This window comes from Myxocyprinus asiaticus, chromosome 17 (genome assembly GCF_019703515.2).
Source record: "Myxocyprinus asiaticus isolate MX2 ecotype Aquarium Trade chromosome 17, UBuf_Myxa_2, whole genome shotgun sequence".
In the NCBI taxonomy this organism is placed as follows: domain Eukaryota; kingdom Metazoa; phylum Chordata; class Actinopteri; order Cypriniformes; family Catostomidae; genus Myxocyprinus; species Myxocyprinus asiaticus.
The window spans coordinates 30,250,414-30,277,043 of NC_059360.1; the positions used below are offsets into that span (position 1 = coordinate 30,250,414).

At 39.7% G+C, this 26,630-nt stretch overlaps 1 protein-coding gene across 2 annotated transcripts in view; it reads right to left on the bottom strand.

The window, feature by feature from the left end:
* The window catches only part of LOC127455525 (rho guanine nucleotide exchange factor 10-like), a 121,339-nt gene extending 101,675 nt beyond the window's left edge, over positions 1-19,664 (bottom strand). For both annotated transcript variants that reach the window (XM_051723499.1, XM_051723498.1), the window contains exon 1: positions 19,520-19,664. The gene's annotated coding sequence lies outside the window, so the exon portion shown is untranslated. The remainder of the gene's footprint in view (positions 1-19,519) is intronic.
* Between the last annotated feature and the right edge of the window lie 6,966 nt (positions 19,665-26,630).

Here is a 26,630-nt window from a genome sequence, read left to right on the forward strand (position 1 = left end):
TTTTCTGTTATGCAATTTTTGCCTCACAAATTTGTGAGGCAAAATTGAGCAATTCGATGGCAAAGCTGTCGTGGGGGCTCATGGGCATTCATGGACCTTTTGAGTTTAGAGGGACTGTCGCCGGTTGGTGCTTTTTTTTTTCTTTTTTCTGTTTGTTTTGTTCGGGGGGACGTTCGGGGTTTGATTGTTTCACTAATGGGGAATGTGGTCTGTATAATTTTGTTTTTGACAATTTATATTTTCTACTATATCAAAATGTCAAATGTTAATATGAATGTACTATCTCTCTTCACATGGAATGTAAATGGGTTGGGGCACCCCATAAAAAGAAGGAAGGTTATTACTTTTCTTAAACGTAAGAAATATTATATAGTGTTTCTTCAAGAAACACATCTTTCCCCGCAGGAAGCTGAAACATTTGGGAAGATATGGGGTGGACATGTTTTTTTTAGTGCTGGCTCAAGTAAGAGCAAGGGAGTCATTATATTGATTAATAAACATCTACAATTCAAATGTCTCAAACAGATTAAAGATAAATTAGGGAGAGTCATTATTGTTTTTGCTGAAATTCAGGGGCAAAGGTTGATTTTGGCTAATATTTATGCACCTAACACTGATGATCAGGGCTTTTTTATAGATCTTGAAGGGATGCTGCAAACTGCTGGCACCCCTCATGATATAATATTGGGAGGAGACTTTAATCTTTTGATGGACTCGGTCCTTGATCACAGTGAAGCAAAAGTGTGTAAGCCCCCTAGAGCAACATTGACGCTTCACAGGATGTGTAAAAATCTTGGTCTTGCAGATATTTGGAGACTTTTGAACCCATCTGGTAGGGACTATACATTTTTTTCATCAGTCCATAAGATTTATTCTAGAATAGATTTTTTTTTTTTATATCCAAATCCCTCATTTCATCTGTTGTTGATTGTTCAATTGGAAACATCTTAGTCTCAGATGCCCTGGTGAGTTTAGAGGTGATGCCACATATAGAGAAAAAGAAATCATATAGTTGGCGCCTTAATGTGTCCCTTTTGCAAAATCCTTATTTCCAACAAATGTTAAAGACTGAAATCAATGTTTATATGGAGACCAACTGGTCCTCAGTATCCTCTGTGGGCGTGGCTTGGGAGGCACTTAAGGTGGTTCTTAGGGACCAGATCATACAGTATGCCTCATTCATCAAAAAATCCAAAGCACGAGAACTCGTGGAGTTGGAAGGAAATATTAAAAGTGCAGAGGCAGAGCTGAAGCGCCGTATGTCAGCTGATGGCCTCAGAGATTTGACCCAATTGAAATATAGATATAATACTATTTTGTCGCGGAAAGTGGAGTTTTGGTTATTCAGGGCAAGACAGTTATACTTTGAGTCGGGTGACAAAGCAGGGAAGCTTTTGGCTAGATATATAAAGCAGAGAGAGTCTCCTATCATTCCCTCAGTGAAATCTGCTGGTGGTGAAATTTTTACCTCAGCCATTGATATCAATAATGCCTTTAAAGAATTCTATATTGATCTTTATAGTTCTACATCTTCGTCTACTGATGAAGATATTAGAAACTTTGTGGAACCATTAGATCTTCCTAAACTGACAATTGAGCAAAAAAACTCTCTTGATTCTGAGATAACCTTGGAGGAGCTTGATGAGGTAATTAAGTCCCTACCTACTGGCAAGGCTCCGGGGATAGATGGTTTTGATTTTTTAGATCCTATGCTACAGAACTGGCTCCACTTTTGTTAGAAATTTATACTGAATCGTTAAAGAATGGAAAGCTTCCTCCAACCATGACCGGATCAGTCTGATTCTTAAAAAGGACAAAGATCCAAGCGAGTGTAAAAGTTACCGTCCAATCTCCCTGATCCAACTAGATGTAAAAATATTGTCAAAAATTGTAAGGTTATGACATCTCTTATACATATAGATCAGGTGGGATTTATTCAGGGCCATAACTCTTCTGATAACATCAGGCGTCTCATCAATATCATGTGGTCAGTAGCGAATGATCAATCTCCGGTCGCTGCCAACTCACTTGACGCCGAAAAGGCGTTTGATATGGTAGAATGGGATTATCTTTTTAAGATTTTGGAAATGTATGGGTTCGGGAGTACATTTATTGGTTGGATTAAGTTACTTTATAGACACCCTGTAGCAGCGGTACAAACAAATGGATTAATTTCAGATTATTTTACTCTGGATAGGGGCACTCGGCAGGGCTGCCCTCTTTCCCCTTTATTGTTCTGTCTTGCTCTGGAACCATTAGCAGCTGCGATAAAGGAGGGAGGATGATTTTCCAGGGGTGATGGCGGGAGGTATGGCACATAAGCTTTTGCTTTACGCAGATGATATTTTATTATTTGTCTCTGAACCTACTAGATCTATGCCTTGCCACCACAGAATTATTAATTCCTTTTCCAAGTTCTCAGGATACAAAGTGAATTGGTCTAAATCCGAAGCTTTGGCTCTGACAGCGTACTGTCCAGTGACGGCTTTCCAGCCGGGCGCCTTCAAATGGCCCAAACAGGGCATTAAGTATTTGGGGATTTTATTCCCAGCAAATTTGTCTGATTTAGTTAGTGTTAATTTTGACCCTTTAAAAAAAGATTTTTGAGCGATGTGGGCAGGTGGGCTTCATTACATTTATCGATCATTGGGAAGGTTAATGTTATTAAAATGAACTGTATTCCAAAATTTAACTACCTGCTACAATCTCTCCCGGTAGATGTCCCCCTCTCTTATTTCAAGCAATTTGATAGCATAGCGAAGTCCTTCATTTGGAATGGTAAACGTCCCAGATTACACTTCAGTAAGTTACATAGGCTGATTGACAAAGGTGGGCTAGGCTTCCTCAAGATTTTGTTTTATTATTATGCATTCGGTCTCAGACATTTGGCTCATTGGTCGCTTCCACCTGAAAGAGCCCCTCCCTGGTTCTGCATTGAACAAGAACTGCTTGCCCCTATTTTGCCATTGCAAAGCCTTTCCGTCAAAATAACCAGAGAAGTTAAATCATACCCCGTTATTTCACATTTTAATTCAGATAATTATCTAAATGTTGCCTCGAGCCTATGCAAACTATGCATTAATAAGTCCCCTTTTTGTTGGTCAGAGTGGATTGTGAGGGGGGTTAATACACTCGGTGATCTTTATGAGAGTGGTGTGATGAGATCCTTTGAAAATTTGGTTCAATATTTTGGGATCCCCAGATCTCAGTTCAGGGGAAGAGACATACAATTTTATAAATTGATTCAGTGTGTGTATGCTCTGTTTGTGTAATCCTGTTTGTTCAAATCAATAAATTAAAAAAAAATAAAGAATTAAAATTAAAAAAAGAGATGTTTGACAGAATGTTAAGGACTGACAGCCTCAGTCACCATTCACTTTCGTTGTATTGTTTGAAATATATCTTTAACTGACACAGCTGTGCTGAAAGCTAAAAGAAAATACCAAAAAATAAAATCTTAAAAAAAAAAAAAAAAAAAAATCACCATTATCTGTGTAATTTTGTCTACAAACTAATAGTCAGGGTTTTATTCTCTCATTTGCCTTGACAAACTGACCCAGCTCTCTTTGCCCACCCCAATCTGTCGATGGATCACCAGCTTTCTGACAGATAGGTAGCAGCTAATGAGACTGGGTAAACTCACATCCGGGACCATCACTGTTAGCACTGGTGCTGCTCAGGGATATGTTCTCTCTCCACTGCTCTTCTCCCTGAACACGAATGACTGCACTGCTCGACCTCACTGTCAAGCTCCTGAAGTTTGCAGGTGACACCACGACCACGGTCATCGGCCTCACCCGCAACAGTGACGAGTCTGCATACAGATGGGAGGTTGAAAAGCTGGCAGTTCATCCTGAACAGCACTGTGGCAGCAGTGGAGTCATTCAGGTTCCTGGGCTCTACCATCTCTCAGGATCTGACGTGGGACACCCACATAGACATCCATTGTGAAGAAGGCTCAGCAGAGGTTCTACTTCCTTCACCAGCTGAGAAAGTTCAACCTGACACAGGAGCTGCTGACAGTTATATTCGGCCGTCATTGAGTCTGTCCTGTGTACATCTATAACTGTCTGGTTTGGTTCAGCCACCAAATCAGACAGAAGGAAATTACAACAAACAGTCAGGACTGCTGAGTGGCTTATTGGTGCCCCCCTGCCCACCCTCCAAGACCTGTACATCTCCAGAGTGAGGAAACGTGCAGGTAGAATCACTATGGACCCCACACACTCTGCCCACTCCCTCTTTGAACTGTTGCCCTCTGGCCGGCACTATAGAGCACTGAGCGCCAGGACATCCAGACACAAGAATAGTTTTTACCCTCAGGCCATTTTCCACATGAACAATTAAACTTCCTCAGGACTCCCCCATAGTGCAATAATGTAAATACATATCTCATGTACATATGTAAATTCACATATTTAATTCATTAATTGTACATACCCCTACCTTTCACTACATTGCCACTTGCACATGTACATAAACTATTCTGTTATATGTCCTATATTTGTATGTCTATTTATACTCTTTCCTTGTTTTATATTCTGTTTCTCACTGTAATGTTCTGCGTGCACTTGTTTTTCCTATCACCAAAAAAAATAAAATAAAATTCCTTGTGTACGTGTGAACACTTGACAATAAAACTAATTCTGATTCTGACATGATTGTTCTCACTACAGAAGACAACAAAAGACAACAAGAATATGAGTGCACTAAACAAATCCTGCGGCATTCCACTATTTTCAGCAAGCAACAGTTTACCTGAATATCAGATATCTAATCAAGAGTCATGTGACAGTATGCAGTGGCAGTGTGTCACTATTGGCCCACTTATCTTGACCGAACTGGAAACAAATTTACATGCACAGACATGAGTGACCTGCCTATCTTGAAGAATAGAACAACCCTTTATCTCTTTCTGTATCTTTCTCTCACATAAACAGACAAAACAGTGCTTTCCTCTCAGCTGTGTTTCCAGTGGAACAATTAGGTCATTCTGTAGAATAGAAGGTTTCTCATGAGGGATCTGTGTGTGTGAGCTCACAGGGTGAGCGAGAGTAGAGGTGGACTGACTCACCATGCATGACTGTATAATATCACACAATAAGTTTCTGGCACAGACACGCAAGCTGTTATCTTACCTTTGCTGTGCAAAATGAGTACGTTATAGGCACATGCGAAATTTAATAGTCCAAACACCACCAGACTGATCTCACAAAAAATCTAATAAAATCTGTGCTAAAATCGATGTATGCTTTCTGAATGTATGAACTGGCCGATGCTGGAAATACAGTTGAGAATCACCATGTAAGAACTTACTTCTTTGAATGGATGTGGTGTGAAAGACACAGCGGGTCTGTTCCAAAACCTAGTGTGCTGCCTCCAAAGGCACCACTACAGATGCTTTCACACTTAGTTTTATTACTTGGACTGAACCAAAATTTGATTCCTCCCCCACCCCCTGCCCCCGTTGGTCTCTATTCACATCATATTATTTGGGTCCAAACCGTGGTCCGATTACATCATCGGCATGAGTACATGCAGCAGCTGTTTACCACTGTAACTAGGTAACAAGTCGAGAAGAATTAAAGTTTGTCCAAAGGCTGTCCAAAAGGAAGGTATCTTAATTATGCTGCCTCATTAAGATTTCTCGTTTTGGCCAGATTCTAAGGTATTATCATACGTATCCTTCACCAGTAGGCGATCCCAGAATTCACCATGATGAGCTCGGTATAAAAATAAATCCAAGATGGCAGAAGAAGTGAGATAAATTTTGATTATGTATATACTTAATTCATTCAATACTGAAAAGTATTGATACATTTCCAGTGATTTCCAATGTGATCATGTGGCTAACACAGACATGATGAAAAGGAAATCAGTTTTGCTGACGCTTGTTCGAACCGTTTTGATCTAACAGCAAAACAGCCCAACAAAATTCTTCTATGAGCCAACAAAAATGTGAATGTGATGATAACACACTGATTTGTGGTTAAAGTTATGTTTTTGTTTGCTTCCCCAAATATGGCTATTAAAGGACAAGGTTTAAATATTACCCCCAGAGCCTTACTAATAGTTTCAAAAACCAATAACCAATAATTGTCAAGATGGGAACAAGACCAAAACATATGTGTTAGAGTGGTTTGAGAAAAGGAACATCTGTCACAGGCAGAGTCTGACCCAGGGTATATGGCAGCAGTCTTCAATCTTGAAGATGAAGATGATAAGTTGACCTTTTTTAATGCATTGTTCCAACAAACTTCAGATAACTCTACCCAATTCACCCTCCCATATGATTTTAATTAATATGTTATGATTTCTTAAAGACGTCAGCTAGGAATATAATGCAGAGATTAATCCTTTGTCAATAAACTTAGAGGTAATCTTATCCAACGCTGTGACAGGTGGAAGAACAGGGATAGAGGGAAAATTGACATTGACAAATTGGCAGATCTGACAATCAACAGGATTAAATGTAAATCGAGAGGTTTTCAAAAGCAAAGAAGAATACACTAAAGCAGAAAGAGATGAAGAGTGACATGTATTTGACTCAATTACACACCAATTTGTGTCAGGGTGGTGGAGCCAAAATAGTATCTTTTGAATATTAGATGCCCAATAATATTTAATAAAGCTAGGAAAGCCCAACCCACCCAGCTCACGACTTATCTGAAGAGCATGCTTATTAACTCTAGGAGTCTTGTTTTCCCAGATAAAAGGGGTTATAGATTGATTGGCTGAATGGAAAAATGACTCGAGCAAAAAAACTGGTAAAGACTGGAACCAATAAAGGAATCTAGGATGTACTGTCATTTTCACAGATTGAATTCTTCCAGCTCATGTAAGGGGAAGGCTGTGCCATCCCTCAAATTCTGCCTTCATTTCATTAAACCGTAGTATATACAGTAGTTAGCTTTGAACAAAGAAGTGAATGACCGTGTCATATGTAATCCAAAGTATGTGAAACCCTAACGAGAATAGTGAAAAGGTAATAGTTCTTGTTGGATCTGTAAGGCCAGATTATTTATGGGAAAGCATTCACTTTTTTGAAGAATTAATTTATAACCCGAAAATACTCCAAATTGACCTAATAGTGATAACATTGTAGGACAGCTGGGGATTGCTATAATAAAGCAAAAGATCGTCAGCATATAGAGATGCTTGATTCCTCGAAAAACAGTCATCGATTTCAGTGCTATAGAAATAGGCTCGATTACGATCGCGAAAAGAAGTGGGGACAGCGGATATCCTTGACGAGTGCCACGCATTAATAGAAAATAATCAGATCGAGAATAATTTGTCTGAATGGATGCTAGTGGTGAGTGGTATAATAGTTTAATCCAAGATACAAATACACTACCGAAAACAAACTTCTCTAAAACAACAAATAAGAATGGCCACACTATTCGATCGAAGCCTTCTCTGCAACCAAGGAAACAACAATCTCCGGACTCGGAGAAAGAACCAACGAGTACATTATGTTAGCTAATTATAGATAAAGAATATAATATTATATAAATATAAATATTAGAGAAAGAATGATGATTCTTTATAAAAACCTGTTTGGTCATCTGAAATTTTTGCAGGGAGGGTACGCTCTAAACGACAAGCTAACGCCTTAGCCAGGATTTTCACATCGGCATTTAGAAAGGAAATAGGACGATATGATCCGCATTGGGTAAGATCTTTATTTTTTTTAAGAAGAAGGGAAATAGAAGATTGTGAAAGAGTTGGTGGTAGGGAGCCAGATTTCCAGGACTCTTTATCTCCCTCTCTTTCTCTCGCTCTATTAATATGAGATATGGACCCTTTTCACACTTCCAGGTTCGTGAAGCGGAAGCCGTCATAGTTGGCTAAACTTGAATGGCGGTGAATGGGGGACCACAGCAAATAAAATTTTGCTTAACCGTTTGCTCCAACAGCAAAAAAAAATAGTAAATAAATAAATAAATAATTAAATAAAAAATCTACGATTATGCTTTCACAGCTTTGCAAAAGAAGATAAAAATATACAGCGCTGGGTAAATGCATTAAGAAGAGAGAAACACAGCAAATATTTTGTCACTCCCTCAGCAGCTGTGTTAGAAGCCTCATCGCAGCTGTGGTAACTGATTTTTTAAACTTATTCCAGGGTAATATAATACAAAGTACAACGTTATAATTTTACACAAAATATTTTTTAAATTGGAAATATAAAAAAGTTTGCTACATTTATGTTGTTAAAGGCAGCGTAAATGCATCATAACAGATCTGTGAAAAGGGGTCAATTATGGGACAGATTACAATATATTTCTCCCTATAGTTGGGTGGGTAAGACAAAAGGGAAGAGGAAACATCAAGGTGAGGGTGCTTTCCTGTCCCCTGGGTGGGAAATGATGTGTTGCTCCAAGTGTACAGTGTCATAGCTGAGATTTTAATACTATAAGTAGTTATATTTGATTGTGATTGGTCAATGGCATTCAAATACATTTGTCCTGCATAAAGACCACAAAACTGCTAGTTTTCCCTTGTAACCAATTTCTTGCATAGCCGTGCAAGTTTCATGTCTCATATCACTGATCTCTTTCTTGTCACATAATAAAATAATTTAAACTCAAATTAACATTTCAAGTGCATTTATAATTTTTTTACTATTAATTTGGTAAGAAGCCATGTCAGAAGTGGGATAATGTACAGTCATTAATGCAAAATAGTGCTGCAACAACTAATCAATAAAATCGATAATAATCCATAAAGATAAATGCAAGCAGTGATGACGGGCCCAAGCACAACTGGTCCATTTCCACCCGGTGGCTTTCAGAGAACAATGCAAGGTGGACACATGCATTTTACATTATTCTAAACAATTTTGAAGAAATTTGAGTAAATACAAGAGGACTCATTTAAAGTTGTAAGAGCCACACTTCCTGCTGCCAGGTGGTGGAGCTATGACCATGACCCAAAAGTCACATCAATGTGATTAGCCCCCAAGACTAAACATACAGCTGAATTGTCATCAAAATCACACAATGCACACAGAAGATATAAGGCACTTCCTGTTTCACATTTGTGCCCTTAATTTATTGTGTCACCATGGCAACACAGTTCAATATATCAAAAATCTGTTAGCAATTTAGCATCGTCAATGTCTTGGCATGAAGTCGCCCACATTTGGTATCTGTAACATGAAATCCCTAGGAAGAGTATTTAAAATTCCAGAGCATGCATTTTTCAAACAATCCAAAATGGCTGACTTCCTATTGGGCAGAGCTTATGACCGTCAGCATGAAAGTTGTCCGGCTTGATGATATCTATGTGTACAAAGTTTGGAGATGGTAGCTCAAAAGGGATGTGCTACAGAGCCCCCCGAACATGCCCATCTTCTAGGTGGTGCTACAGAGCCCCCTCTGCACGCCCCCACCTGCAACTTTGCCGAGCCCAAATGGCCGAGGACTCTGATGTGTGTGAAAACTTTCAAGAGTTTTCACGCATGTTAAGTACCCCAAAAGTACTGAAAACCTTGAAAAGAAGAAGAATCCTTAGAAGAACAATAGGGCCTCTGCACTTTCAGTGCTTGGGCCTAATGAAAATCCCTGACAACAAATTTAATTATCGATTAGTTGGATATGTTCAGAATGCACAGAGAAGCTCTGTCAGTGACGTCACTTTACAATTAGTGAAAGATGTGTTTGCAAGATAACTAGTTTGTAAAATGACAGAGAGATGAAGTGAAAAAAATAAACACAACCCAAGTTGTCCAGCACACAGGAGCACTTAACACTTCAAAGAAAATAATGAGTATACAGTTAATGTGGACCAGTTGCTGCATCAGATGTGCTGACAGAGTGCTTGTGCTGTTTGAAGTGCTTGAAAGTGGTTTCTCTCCAGCCATCAATTACATTTTACTGTTATTTTCTATGTTATATAATGTATAAGTGTTATGGATTCAAGATGCACATTTTCATTTCGCAAAACTGCGTTGAAAGCACGAGAGTGAATCTGGACTGCGGGAGAGAAAATGAAAATTTACAGATGATTGCAGTGCATTAAACTGCTGTATGTAATGCTGAATATAATTTAAAATTAACGCTATGGAGGAAAATTTGATGGTCCTGATAATGGAAAATGCAATAACAGAATTTTACTGGATAAGCATAAACTGCCATTAAAAAAAGTTTTTTTTTAGTTTTTTTTTTTAAGAAATGCAATCAGTGACAATACTATTTTAAAACTTACAAATTACAATATTCATCTAAAATATATGTATGTAAACAATGTCAGTGTACAAGCATAAGTATCTAACATAATTCTGTATTTTCAGCTGGGCAGAATTATTAATATTTCTATTCTGGTGTCACCATTGCCCTATGCTGGGCTGATTTCTAGTCCCACTCCATCCCTGATGGATCATTTTGCAATTTTATGTACATTACTTTTTAATAGGTTTTACCAGTACATCAAAGATTTTGCATTTGTATTAAAATAAATTAAAACAAACAATCAGAAAAAAAAAACCTTTCTTGATTCAGGCATTGTTTAAAATATCATGAGGGTATCAAATCAGGAATTCAGTATCGTGAATTGAACTGAATCGTGAGATGAACTGTTACAGCCTTAATCATTTATATTTTAATAAATACATTTTAATATAATACAGGAAGTAAAATTTCACTTTTTATCTGATTAATCAAAGAAATAAATCAAAGATTAATCGATTATCAAAATAATTGTTAGTTGCAGCCCTAGCGCAAAATTAACCAACCAGGGGGTTTCAAGACTGGACATTATTCAACACAGAAACAGTGTTAGAAAAATATCAGTGTGAAATGAGTTCCCTATGTGCTCACAAAACACAGCTGTGGGATTCTCAGTGTGTGTATGTGTGTGTTAGGGGTGTATTCTTGAAAGATCAGCTTTGCTCTGAGGGAAAAGAGTGTTCAGAGGAAACAGAGCTATGACAGAGCTTGTGAAGCCGGTAATAACAACTTAGTGCAGAATACCACAAGCATCGGAGCAGCTTCAGGAGAAACACTAACTTACAGATCTACACTAACACAGCACATTTGCCTTAAGAGTGCTGTAACACCACCGAATATATCACTCAGATGACAGGTATTTAACAAGAGGGAGCTTTAAATGACATATTTCAGAGGTCTGTGGTTGTAGAAAGGCCACAATGGGAGAAATTCATTCCACCATGACAGACACAATCTCTTATTATTTGTACTGATGAAAAAACAGAACTGTAAATCCTGCAGACCACAATCCTTAAAACAAACTTACGCAACTGCACTGCTGGTGTAAGACAATTACTACTTAACCCTTTAAGCTCTGAGGATGTTTATAAAGATTTCCTGTTTCAGTGGCATACCCAAAATTATGGGCTTATAACTTGACAAAAAACAAAAACAAGGATGGTGAAGTTTTATATCATTTTAAAGAAAACTTTTCACATTTTGTAATGATAAATATTATGATTAATTCTGAGACTCTCAGCCTAAGAAACTGCTGAGAAAAAAATAAAATAAATAAATAAATAATATCACAAAAAACTTGAGCCAGAAATCAAATTTAAAAAAAATCTTATTTGACATATATCTCAGGGTGTAAATAAGGTAGCTCCAAAAAACTGCTTTTGTTTCATTCTCAATCATGTCACAAGTTACTGAGTAAAATTTTGTGTTGATACAAAGCAATCAAAAGTTACAGCATTACAAATATAATTTATCCTAGTGTCCAAAAACATCTCCAAGTGTCCAAAAGCCTCTCCAAACAAATGAAATATAATAATTGTACATAAGACCTAATTACACATGCAAATAAACAATCATTAAAGGTGATTCTCTCTCTCTCTCTCTCTCTCTCTTTACAAAGCATGCAAGCATGAGCAACGAGATCTCTTTCAGTTCCATTCTGTATCATTTTAGCCATCACTGAGTCTGTGTCACATACTTGCACCATCTCCTGGTGGCCATATGTAATTAGAGTGAATGATCCTCTCTGCCCATATTTGGATGACTTCCACCTCTGGTTGCAGCGATCTGAATCCTAATATGAATGGTTTATTAATTCATGTTGTTGTATGTTGTCCAGCATCATTTCCGATGAAGTCACCTAAACCAGGAAAGCTAATGTATTTTTAGCCAGATAGCACATTGTGTTATGATAATCACCTCCTCTAAGTAACGGTATGTGATATTTTATGTTACATTTATATTTCATGAATTTATAAGCGAAAATGCGGCATACAAGCAACACCTGTTTACATGTAACATAGCAATTACTTGCTATATTTTTGTCTGCGAGTAAAAAAATAGGTTGTATTCTACTCTTTAAGAGCTTTCCAACGACATATGATACATGGCTATTTGATCAGTTTTAATGTTTTTACACATTACAATAATATGTTCAGTGCAAAATTATCACTTCTGATTTGTCTGCAAATTTCAAAGCACTTACTTAGTTTTGGACACAATGCTTACATGCATTGTAAAATACAGCTTCTAAGCTTTAAAACTGTACCTATTTTGTGTTGGTCAAGACTGTAGTTATTAAAATTTTTATAATTATTTTTTTCTCGGCCCCATCCAAGCTTAAAGTCGGTTCAATTTGGTGTTTTTGACGTATTTCCTACTGAAACAGGAAGTGGTAGCGGGACATGTCGAATTATTTGTCTAATTTTTAAAAACAGGCAATAGGCTTTAGTTTACAGCCACTCACACACATACCCCTTTCCACCATGCTGCTCATGTCAGAGCCGCTTCCCGGGTGAACTTGAGAAGTAATCTCAATACCGGCCAGCTTTTCCAATGACTTTTACAACCAAACGATGATCTGAAAACATAAATCCATAACCAGTCCACAAAAACACACAGCACATCTCAGTCTCTTATGACGAGGCTGGATTCCTTTTGCAAGATGAATGACAAGCAAGCAAGTAAAAGATAATAAATCCATGTTTTGAATCACAGTACACTAAGAATAAAGAATAAAGTTACTGGTGCTGTACATCCCTCTAGCTGCACAAAAAAATAAAAAAATAAATAAACTCCAGTAACTTTTCTCGTGTCCAGCTCCCGCATTACCGCATCCCATTCACAAGTGATCATCCCTATGCCCTATTCCCTTCGAAGACAATAACCCTCCACTGTGATTGCTTCATATGTCTGAAAGGTGATAACTGTAAGTCAGAACACCAATTTTAAGCGATTCATATTGGAAAGACCTTACAGCATTGATTGTGTTCCCTTAGAGCATCAGCTGGTGTACTGTTCTTAGCTGTTTAACAATTATCTTAGTCGGTTTAAGCTGGTCAATCTCCCAGCCTGAAAAGCGCCCCAAAACCTCACTAAAACCAACCAACAGACCAGCCTGTCCAGGCTGAAAGGCAGTTTAGACTGATTTTAGCTGTTGTTGTTTTTTGTTTTTCTTCAGCAGGGGATATTGTAAATGTATGAAATTCAATTTGAAACTTCAAAATTCTTTATTTTTACTGTAAATATTATACTGACAATTGACTGTCCATAGAAAAATTATGGTTATTTTTTCACAGAACGCGTGAGAAGATACATAAAAAAAAGTTTGTACATATAACACCCAGCGAGTTGGGTGCAGATTTGTTGGTACTAGTGTGCATCAGCATCGACCATGACAAGCTGATCAATGCTTAGTTTGAGCTTGACTGCTGGGTGTGTAATTATACAGGGTGAGAAAAATAACCTGCTGTTGAAATGTGGCCGCAGGGCCCCTGCCAATCAGAAACAACCTTCTGGGAGCTGTGGTTTCCTGTATCAATCTAGACATGTCTGAGAGGACTATGTCAGTTCAGTTAGTGTAACACATTATGCACTTTTGTCTTCAGTTTTTTTTTTTTTTTTTCAGCCCACAAAGATATATGCATATTTAGGCTGCTGTTTAGGGTAAAAAATAAAAAATAAAAAAAATAATCTGTTGTCTGCATAGAGATTTAATGACAAAGGTACCCTTTCAAACTCTACTAAGTAATGACCCAGAAGTGTAAAAACCACATGCCATCTTATTTTTCCCTATAAACCAGCTTGAAAACAGTTTAATGCTGAACTTAACCAGACTCTTTGCCCTCAAGTAACACACCCAATAGGAACACACACAGGCAGGAAAATCCAGGTCAAAGCCATCCTAAAACCTGCTGGTTTAAACAGCTACGACAGAGAGCAAGAAGACAAGAAATTAAATTTAATGGTGTTTTGAGCACAACAGCCATGGTATCCTGTGTCACCATGGTAAATGCAGTGGCCTATATCACAAAGCAGGATTAAGTGGCTACCTAGTTAAGTTTAAACCTAGTTTGAACAAACTCTGAATTTGCGGTACCAACAGGTTTTCATCTGGGTTCATCCCATAGTAACATGAGCTTAAAGGGATAGTTCACCCAAAATGAAGATTCTCTCATCATTTTCTCACCCTCATAACATCCCAGAAGTGTATGACTTTCTTTCTTCTAAAGAATTCAGCTCTGTAGGTTCATATAATGCAAGTGAATAGTGTTCAGAAATGTGAAGGTCTTAAAAGCACATAAAGGCAGCATAAAAGTAATCAATATGACTCCAGTGGTTAAATCCATATCTTCAGAAGCAATATAATAGGTGTGGGTGAGAAACAGATCAATATTTAAAGGGGTCATGAACTGAGAAATCAAAATTCCCTTGATCTTTTGACATATAAGAGGTCATTGTACTATAAAAACATCCTGTAAGTTTCAGAAATCAAAACTTTCTCATTAGTGTAAAAACAGCTTATATTGAAGCCAATCTGCCAAAACAACAGGATGTGGAATGTGCCACCTTATTACGTAATAGTGTGGCTAAACACCGCCTCCGCAGAAGAAGACCTAGATGCTTCTACATCACTGCCTGTTTAGCCCCGCCCACCAATTCACGCATGTAGAAGGTAAATAACGAGAGAGGCAAACGCAGGTCTACGCAGAAACCAAACGATAAAGATGGCTCCAAAGACAACAAGACGCTGTGCATTGCCAAGTTGTGGAAAAACACAGCCTTTGCATTGCCTTCCTTCTGATCCCAACATTAGGAAAGAGTGGATGAACTTTATTTTTAATGAAGTTCCAGACCACGTCAGTAAGAACTTGGTCCTTTGTTCACTTCATTTTACCACGGATTCGTTTACAAACAAGGCACAATTCGATGCAGGATTTTCAGAAAGATTGAAACTAAAAGACGATGCTGTGCTGACTATATTGGATCCGACAGTAATGTCGCACCACACAAGTGTGAGTAACTGTTTTTATTACGTGGTCACTATTGCTTTGTCTGTTATTATAGATCGTTTGATATGTACTGAGTATTTATGCATTTTTAACCTAAATCACAGCAGCATCCATCTATGAAGGATATAGGATTTTTAAATATGCAAAACTGTTAGCCAATCATACCAGTGGGCGTTTACTTCAGAGTCTACAATCCGCCACGCCTATTCAAACGGTATGTTACAATGAGGGGGGTCAAAACAGGACAGAAAATAGCCTATTACTTCTAAATGATGATGTTTTTTGATGTAAAAATTTTGATAACATTATAAGTGGACCTCAGAACAGTACAAACTAATAAAAAAAAGTAGTTCATGATCCCTTTAAATCATTTTTTACTATAAATTCTCCTCCCTGCCCAGTAGGTGGTGATATGTCCAAATCAAATTGATTGTATCACATCAAAAGAAGAATGTGAAGGTGAAATTGGAGATTTAGTGAGTGTGTTTGTTTTTGCTGTGTAAATGTGTTTATCTTCATGATTTTCATAATGATTTTCAGTGAAGAAGTAAATTACTCTCTCACAAGAAGTGAATTGCACTGTTCCTCTTCACGTTGCAAGCGACTGGCTGTTCGGTGCAAACGTCATTCATTCATGTGAATGCGCTCGGGAACTAATCATAAACTCAAGATTAAACTAGGGTTTGATCAAGAACGTTGATAACCAGCATTTTAATCCACTTGACCATAATGAATCCTGAGTTTGTTAAGCTTTCTTTGTGATACATGGCACAGGATTGCAAAATGTATGAAGAGCTAAATATTGTGTGTTCATCCATCTTAAAGGAATATTCTGGGTTCAATACAAGTTAAACTCAATTGACAGCATTTGTGGCAAAATGTTGATTACCAGAACAAATACTTATCCAGTGACTTCTCCATGACCTAATCAGTCATTAATGATTAGGCCTACTGCATAAGGATAAAAAAAAAAAATAATTAAAAAAATCATTTTATAAAGATTTCACTCACAAAGAGCAATTTCTAGCTGATTAAAAGATGTACAGCTGTGCATAAGTAGAAATCTTTCATGATTTTTGGTAGATTATTGATTTCCATGACTTTTCCAGCCATGTAAATCCTTATTTTAAAGTTCTGTGATATTTCCAGGTTTTCAATGACTGTTTGGGGGGGACCCTGGAAGCAGCATTAACAGTCTTAAAAGTTATATCAAATTTGGCAGAATGAAGTCTCTGCTCATATTAAATTCTCAGTGGATTTCAGTAATCCTTCATGGTACACACAGACTCATGAATAAACACTGTAGCTATGACAAATAATAAATACGGATCACCAAACAAAAACTCCATATACCAGACCACAGTAGAGCCTTGCACATAACTCTGTTAGCACAACAAAACAGCACAATATCACCCAAACAATGAGATTTTTCTCCCACTTCGTAAAAGTCCCCCTGTCATAAATTCCATTTTCCCTGCAGATTCCTTTAGGAAAGCCATGTCACTCCACATTAAACCACACAGGTTTGACGTCATTTGTCCCCTGTAAAGAGCTCTATTGTATCAGCCTCTGCTCAGTGGTACTTTGAGAACTGCTAGAAAAGAACTAAAAATGTTGATTGGCTGCAAAGAAATGTAAACAATTCAGTAAGACATCAGTCATTAAATCAGCTTAAGATTTAAGAAAACTACGAAGATTGTAGGTTTTAAAATTGAGCTAACAAAAAAATATTACTAAAGGGATAGTTCTCCTAAAAATAAAAATAGTGTCACTCTTTCCTCACCCTCATGTCGTTTCAAACCCATATAACTATTTTCCTCCGTGGAGCATAAAAGTAAATGTAGGCTAAGGCAGACTGTCAGCCTTAGTCCACTTCAATGGCCAAATCAGGCCACGTCCACACTAATATGTTTTTGTTTGAAAACACATCTTTTCTTTACATTTTGGCCTTCCGTCCACACTGAGATGGTGTTTTTGACAGCAAAAACAGAGCTTTCCGAAAATGCTCTCTCAAGTTGATAAATTTGAAACCGCTGTTTGTGCGTTGTAGAGTGGACTGGGAAAATGGAGATATCTGAAAAAATGATATATTTGTTGTCATATGACAGTCATGTAATCCATTTTACCCAAAACAATCAAGATGGCGGCCCATGTTGTAGCGACGTTGTTGTACCTGTTATTGACTTTGATAGCATTGTTAAAGATAAATGTTACTTTGTACAACATTCACATTGCATTCCTTCAATGGCGACGAGACGTTTACTCAAAATTGCTTTCCGGCAATGAAACACATGGTCAATTGCATTTGGAATAGCAATTTTTCCACATGCACAGTAAGGGAATTTTTTTTTTCTTTTTCTCCCAATTTGGAATGCCCAATTCCCAATGTGCTTTTTTAAGTCCTCATGGTCGTGTAGTGATTCGCCTCAATCCGGGTCGCGGAGGATGAATCCCAGTTGCCTCCACGTCTGAGACCATCAACCCGCACATCTTATCACGTGGCTTGTTGAGCGCGTTGCCACGGAGACATAGCACGTGCGGAGAATTCACGCCATCCACCGCGGCATCCACACTCAACTCACCACGCGGAGGTTACCCCATGTGACTCTACCCTCCCTAGCAACCGGGCCAATTTGGTTGCTTAGGAGACCTGGCTGGAGTCACTCAACACACCCTGGGATTCGAACTAGCAAACTCCAGGGGTGGTAGCCAGCGTCTTTTACCACTGAGCTACCCAGGCCCCCGCAGTACGGGAATTTAAGAGATTTCATACATTTCAGTGTGGACGAGCAACTTTTGGAAAACGCTTGAAAATGGCAGAGTGGACGGAAAGCATTTTAAAAATGAATTTGGATTAATGTGGATGTAGCCTCACTTTCATTGTATCGAGAGAAAAAAATTCAGTGAAAGTGAATGGTGACTGAGGCTAACATTCTGCCTTCTCCTTTAGTGTTCTACGGGAGAGAAAGTCACACAAGTTTTTAACATGAAAATGAGTAAATAATGAAAGAATTTTCATTTTTGGGTGAAAAATCCCTCTAAAGACCATTCTAATCAAAAACTAAATATTTTTGGTGGTTTTTCATCCTGTTTTTCTCCCATCTGTTAATCGGATGTGGATTGAGCCAATCTGCTTCCGGCTATGTAATCCAGAGCCTTTATTTACAGATCTGATCACTGTAGGTGGAGAACTCCTTGCTCCAGTGGTGTGGCTATTTGCTAAGCAAATTACCAGCAAGCTGAGTAAACCTAGCCAGTTCCATCCTCTCCTGCACTCTCTGATGCAAAGTGAGTCAGACAAGCATGGAGCTTAACAATACAGTCGCACACGAGAGAGCTCTTCTCCTGTATCACACACTCATCAGAGGAAAAAGCCCTTGGGCCCCAGTCAGATTCCTGAAAGCACTGCTATGTGCAAACCTCTCCTGCTCCCGGGGAAGGAAATGATGCAGTAAAACTGAAGGGAAGTGGGAAAGGTTCACTAAGGACATTCCTTAAATGTTTCCAACCATTTGATCCATCTCTAACTGGGAGATATGAAGTTCAGAAATGAATGAGACGGAGTGTGTGCATGTTTTTTCAGATTTTTAGTGCCAGAAAGACTCTTAACAGGGAACTTTTCTGCAACCTTCTGAGAGTAACCTTCAGCCCTAGTACAAACAGTGAATAGTGTGAAAGACATAAACAATTCATTACAAGAATGAGGAGTCAATGTGAATTTGTGTTTTCATTCTGAAAGACATTATAAGTAACAGGGGCAGTAGAAATAGCATGCAGTTCCATTAGACTCCTTATTTTGCATTACTTTATATTGATTATTGCAGTCTATTATCTAAATAAATAATAATATTTTTAATTAGATGAAAGACATTCTTTTGAGGACAGCAGCATATTTCATCCCACTTTGCAGATATTATTACAAAATGCACGAACGCCTGTGCATCAGGTGGTGGTTATTATTAAAACTAGATATTTAATAAAACCTAAATTGACTGTCCGCAGTTGTCACTTGCCACGTAAAGCGGAATCCAACAGGAAAAAGCGCATCCGCCCCATCAGGCGCAGATTTTGAGAACTTTTAAATAAGTAATTTAAAATATATATAGGCCTATATATAACACTGCGACAAGTTAGTTAATAAACTCTGCGAGGGTGTAATCTGCACCAAACGCATACAAATTATTCTACACATACGCGCGTTACAAATTACAAACTTGTGTCAGAGACATCCAGTGTATAGTTCCTCAGGAATTTCATAAACGTTTTTGAGCGACTTACCATCTTGCTGGATCCTTGAAGTAAATAAAGATGTAGTTTAAATCCTGTCTGTGGTGACACAAAAACAGTTAGGTCCAGAACAAACGCAACAGTATAAGTTTTCTCTATATCATTTTTAGGGACTACAACTTTTTAATGATTCTTTTCCCACAAGCAAGAAAGCCAATCTCTCCACAGACCCCGCCTTGCGCTGTAGCCTCATTGGCGAAGCTTTGGGACATCGATCACTGATTGGTTTAAAATCACGTCAATAAAATTTCTTACGTTTCTCAGTGTGGATGAACACACTCGTTCTAATATGCATCACGTGGTGTGTGTGAACTGAACTGCACCGCTGCACGTTCAGACAGCTTCACTCACTTTCACATCAACGTTAGTGAGAGTTCTCCCAAAAATCATAATTCTCTCATCATTTACACACCCTCATGCCATCCCAGATGTGTATAACTTTCTTTCTTCTGCTAAACACAAATATTTTTTAGAAGAATATCTCAGCTCTGTACAGTAGACCCCCAGCAAACACAATTAGGTTGTAAAATGTTTTTTTCATGTTGTGAAAGGGTCGAGATAAAATGTATATCCGACGTACTTAATACCACAAATGTCGGTTTTTTTCCACATTATAAATACGTTTTTTTTCCACAACATTGCAGTAACGTTGTTACGACGTTTTTATGACGTTCGCAAATCTCCTTGTGAGGTTTAGGAACTTACCACGTCCAACCTAGTAGTACTTCTGAAATGTTTTTTTTTTCTTTCTTTTTTTTTTCTACTGTTGTCTTCCAAATTAAAGGGAATGAACAACATCCTAGTAAACTACGCTGTTAAAACGTTAGCTTGAAGAAGTGTCTTTTTATATTACTTATTATATTACAAATTGTCAAAGGCTACATCAGCTTAAAAAAATATATATATTGTTTTTTTTTACTCATTGTATTTATTCACAATATATAGAAAGGAAACTTTGCCCACTGACAACTATATGTAGGAGAGACCATGGCTAGTTGTACAACGGGGAAGTTGTCACAAGGGGTAGATCTCAATACTATAAGATACTATAAGTAACTATAAGATTTGGAGTCAAAATTCCAACCCTCTTGCCATCCCAGATGTGTGACTTTCTTTCTTCTGCAGAACACAAACGAAGATTTTAGGAAAAATATTTCAGCTCTGTACTTCCATACAATGCAAGTAAATGGTGGCCAGAACTTTGAAGCTCCAAAAAGCACATAAAGGCCACATAAAAGTAATCCATATGACTTGAGTGGTTAAAACAATGTCTTCAGAAGTGATCTAATTGCTTTGTAACTCCTTTTTCACTGTACATCAGTCTCCTTGGCCATCATGATTTCAAGCTCGATTACACTTCCTATTGCGCCATCTAGGGCTCTGCAGATGCGTTAAGTGCTAGGAAGGAAAATTTAGCTTGAAATCATGATCATGCCTAGAAACTGCAATGACAAGATGTACAGTGGAAAAAGTCGTTATATTTTGGTCTGCTTTCACCCAAAACCAACATTGATTAAACCACTGGAGTCTTATGGATTATGTTTATGATGACTTTTTTCTCTTTATTGGACCTTCAAAGGCCTGGCCACCATTCACTTATTTTGTATAGACCAACAGAGCTGAGATATTCTTCTAAAAATCTTAATTTGTGTTCTGCAGAAGAAAGAAAGTCATACACATCAGGGATGGCATGAAGGTGAGTAAATGATGAGAGAATTTCATTTTGTTTGAATTATCCCTTTAACATTTGATTGAACTATCCCTTTAACATTTAGGTCTGAGGATAACAAAACATGCAAGTAGACAGCCATCCATTTAAAGGAAGAGAGAAGTCTGGTGTGGTGTACGTGGAACTGGAAGAGGCTACTGTCCAGGTTGACACAGCATCTATTGTGTTTTCTATGTCCTTGCAAACTGGAGATAGCGTTCGTGAAATACAGACAATGAAAATCAAACATCAATAACGATTATTGTGAATTTATCACGAGGCTTTAATATTTATAAAATGCTCATTTTAGCCACTGTGGTGAACATTAGTGCAGAAAATTAAAATTCAAACAATCGTTGAGAGTGTAATGAGTTTTAAAGTCTATTCATCTCTCTAGCCACGTTCACACAGCAGCAGACTCATAACTCATGGAGACAGCTGCTTGTCATCCGAAGATTCAGCCGATGTCTTCCACCGGTTGCTCGTGCATGAGCCACGCGACACAAAAGCTGCACTTTGCACTCAGTTTAAAAGCATTCAAAGCCGCTGTTGGTTAATTATGATCTGATGGATGAACTCGCACCTCGCATAGCGTGTTTGCGTCTTTTTAAAGATGTCGTTCCGTAAGTGTTCCTTATGCGAGGGACAAATCCCGCTGTCAGATCAGCATGATAGCTGTATTCGCTCTCTGGGCCATGCCCAAGCAGAGACAGCTCCCATAGATACAGACTACCCTCACTGTGAGGGCATGAGTCTCAAGATGCTTCGCTCACGAATCGCCCTTGTTCTGAGGGACGATTCAGCCCCCCATACCCTCCCATCCGCCTCTTCTGTGACTCCCGAGGGATCACATGAGGAGGAACGGTGGGGCCATGAGGTAGAGCAGGATGAATTTGAGGTGGACCTCGTGCCAGCACAAGTACCCCGTAAATCTCCATATACTGCGTCCATGCCAATACAGTGCATCCGGAATGTATTCGTGTAATGTATGCTGGAACTGCTGACAATGATGACAATGACGAGGACGTGAAGATGAAGAACCCAAGTGCAGTTTATTTACAGAACGTGAACTCCAATAACCCTGACTACAAAACAAAACATGAACATGGACTTGACTTTGACTTGACTTGACAAATACATACCATCACATACAATACTCGACAAATAGACAATGCAAACATGAGGGCTTAAATACAAGACATGGGAAAACATAAACCAATGAACAAACAGAACTGATAACAAGATAATTAAACAATAAACCAATGAAAACATGACACATGAACATGGAGGGAAAACAGAAATCACATGACTAGGGAAACAGGAACACATGACATGAAACAGGAACTAGAATTTCAAAATAAAAGACATGAATCAACAGAATACACCTGACATATCCCCCCCACTAAGGGGTGGCTCCTGACACCCCAACACATAAACAAAACACGTAATACATGACATAATTCAAAGTTCTGTGGGGAGCGGGGGGGGGGGGGGGTGTGTGTGTCTTGAGGCATGGGGCGTGGCGTGGCGAGAAAGGGTGAGGGGCATGGGACCAGGGCAAAGTCCGTGGGAGGTGAAGCCATGAGAGGCTCGAGGGGCGGAGCCATGGAAGGTGGAGCCGTGAGAGGCTCAAGGGGCGGAGCCTTGGAACGTGGTGCCCGGAGAGTAGCCGAAGACTCGAAAGGCCAGGGTGGAGCCGATGGCAGGGAGGACCAAGGCGATGCTAGAGGCTCGGAGAGCCAAAGCGGAGCCAGGTGACCGACAGACCAAGGAGGAGCCAGAGGGACGAGGAACCCCGGCACAGCGACAGGCTGAAGGACCGTAGTGGAGCCGAGGGAACGCCGAGCTGAGGCAATGTCGAGGGACCTACAGGTCAAAGCGAAGTCCAGGGCTCAGAGGGTCCAGGCGGGATCGGAGGGCCGAAAGTCCCATTTGCCTGCTCAGGAGAACTAAAGGTGGGTATAAGGGTTGGAACCATCTCCAGGTCCCACTGCTCAGGTGTGGCTGTGACATGGCATGGAGCAGGCTGAGGCATCGCTGTGACGTGGCATGGAGCAGGCTGAGGCGTCGCTGTGACGTGGGACTCTGGCTCGGCGGCGGCCGTGTCGTGGGACTCTGGCTCGGGATCCGCCTCCCCCACAGTGAACGGGGAACCGATGAATCGAAGGGCGAGGTCGATATATTGAGCCAGGCTGAGGGAACTGCGATCGTCAGGCATCAAAAAAGAAATGGACTCATTTAGTCCAAATCTAAAACAACCCTTGAGGGCAACCTCATTGAAGTCTACCTGGCTGGCTAGACCGCAGAAGTCCTCAACATAGTCCTCCAGAGGACGATTCCCCTGACGTAAGCGCAGAAGTAAAACTGCTGGGTCGATGGGTGGTGGAGTATTCTGTAACGTTGTTGGCTGGAACTGCTGACAATGATGACGATGACGAGGACGTGAAGATGAAGAACCCAAGTGCAGTTTATTTACAGAACGTGAACTCCAATAACCCTGACTACAAAACAAAACATGAACATGTACTTGACTTTGACTTGACTTGACTTGACTTGACAAACACATACAAACACATACAAACACATACAAACACATACCATCACATACCATACTCGACAAACAGAAAATGCAAACATGAGGGCTTAAATACAAGACATGGGAGAACATAAACCAATGAACAACAGAACTGATAACAAGATAATTAAACAATAAACCAATGAAAACATGACACATGAACATGGAGGGAAAACAGAAATCACATGACTAGGGAAACAGGAACACATGACATGAAACAGGAACTAGAATTTCAAAATAAAGACATGAATCAACAGAATACACCTGACAATTCACAGCTGTGGCAGCGGGGGCGTGGTCAAGCATCTCTCCGGAGAGAGAGAAAGTGGTAAGGGCGCTTACACCTGAGCTAAATTATGTCTAACACCTGTCTCTAATTTCAGTGAGCACGGGGAGAGCGGCATAAATAGAGCCAGACCGCAAGTAGACGAGAGAGAGAGCCTGGGCACCAGAGACCCTATTGTGAAGTCAGGAGTTTATTATTGCGTAGCTGAGAGTTTATTTTTGTAAAGTAGTTTGTTTACTTTGAGAGTGAATTAATGAACATTGGGAAAGCCCTGAAAGAGTGTATTTGCTGCAGTAAGGAGTATAAACACTTACCTGAACCAGGAAAGCTGCTTCTTGCCTCCTCTTTACAACAGCGCTTCACTTTTTCCATATTTTGTTATGTTACAGCCTTATTCCAAAATAGATTAAATTCATTATTTTCCTCAAAATTCTACAAACAATACCCCATAATGACAACGTGAAAGAAGTTTGTTTGAAATCTTTGCAAATTTATTAAAAATAAAAAATGAAAAAAATCACATGTACATAAGTATTCACAGCCTTTGCTCAATACTTTGTTGATGCACCTTTGGCACCAATTACAGCCTCAAGTCTTTTTGAGTATGATGCTACAAGCTTGGCACACCTATTTTTGGGCAGTTTCTCCCATTCTTCTTTGCAGGACCTCTCAAGCTCCATCAGGTTGGATGGGGATGCACAGCCATTTTCAGATCTCTCCAGAGATGTTCAATCGGGTTCAAGTCTGGGCTCTGGCTGGGCCACTCAAGGACATTCACAGAGTTGTCCCGGAACCACTCCTTTGTTATCTTGGCTATGTGCTTAGGGTTGTTGTCCTGTTGGAAGATGAACCTTCGCCCCAGTCTGAGGTCCAGAGCGCTCTGGAGCAGGTTTTAATCAAGGATGTCTCTGTACATTGCTGCATTCATCTTTCCCTCAATCCTGACTAGTATCCCAATTCCTGTCGCTGAAAAACATCCCCACAGCATGATGCTGCCACCACCATGCTTCACTTTAGGGATGGTATTGGCCAGGTGATGAGCGGTGCCTGGTTTCCTCCAGACATGACGCTTGCCATTCAGGCCAGAGAGTTCAATCTTTGTTTCTCATAGTCTGAGAGTCCTTCAGGTGCCTTTTGGCAAACTCCAGGTGGGCTGTCATGTGCCTTTAACTGAGGAGTGGCTTCTGTCTGGCCACTCTACCATACAGGCCTGATTGGTAGAGTGCTGCAGAGATGGCTGTTCTTCTGGAAGGTTCTCCTCTCTCCACAGAGAAAGGCTGGAGCTCTGTCAGAGTGACCATCGGGTTCTTGGTCACCTCCCTGACTAAGGCCCTTCTCCCCCGATCGCTCAGTTTGGCCAGGCGGCCAGCTCTAGGAAGAGACCTGGTGGTTCCAAACTTCTTCCATTTATGGATGATGGAGGCCACTGTGCTCACTGGGACCTTCAATGCTGCAGAAATTTTTCTGTACCCTTCCCCAGATCTAAGCCTCGATACAATCCTGTCTCGGAGGTCAACAGACAATTCCTTGGACTTCATGGCTTGGTTTGTGCTCTGACATGCACTGGTAACTTTGGGAGCTTACATAGACAGGTGTGTGCCTTTCCAAATCATGTCCAATCAACTGAATTTACCACAGGTGGACTCCAATCAAGTTGTAGAAACATCTCAAGGATGATCAGTGGAAACAGGATGCACCTGAGCTCAATTTTGAGTGTCATGGCAAAGGCTGTGAATACTTATGTACAGGTGATTTTTTTAATTTTTTATTTTTAATAAATTTGCAAAGATTTCAAACAAACTTCTTTCACGTTGTCATTATGGGGTATTGTTTGTAGAATTTTGAGGAAAATAATGAATTTAATCCATTTTGGAATAAGGCTGTAACATAACAAAATGTGGAAAAAGTGAAGCGCTGTGAATACTTTCCGGATGCACTGTACAGTATGTGCATGATGAGCTTCGGCCCTCTTGCAAGAGCGCATGACCTTGTCACGTTCAGCGTTGCTGATGCTTGGGATGATGATGGTATGTCTCTCACTGCATCTGGCGAGTGGTCAATGGAGGACATTGCCGCCCCTTCCCCCTAGCGAGGGCGAGGAGCATGCACATGCCACTGACAAGGAGATGCTTTGCGTCCTTTCAAGGGCAGTCGAAGAGCTTGGTCTCGAGTGGTCTCTTCCAGAGGAACCTGAAAAATCTTGCCTTGATGAATGGTTCCTGCAGTCTGGACGCCATCAAGCGACCGCATTCCGCAGATCGGCCCACAAATGGCCTGTAAATACGCATTTCCCCCAGTGTGCCTTCTTCACTCTGTCATATGCAAAGTCTGAGAGGACAAGGAACATTTCTATTGGTTGCGCCGAATTGGCCCAACCAGTCCTGGTTTCCAGAAATGATAGAGATTTTGGACGGCCCTCCATGGGAAATACCGCTGATGAGGGATCTACTCTCTCAAGAGCAGGGCACAATCTGGCATCCCCAGTCCCAGCTGTGGAACCTGCATGTGTGGCCCCTGAACGGGGCGTGCTAAA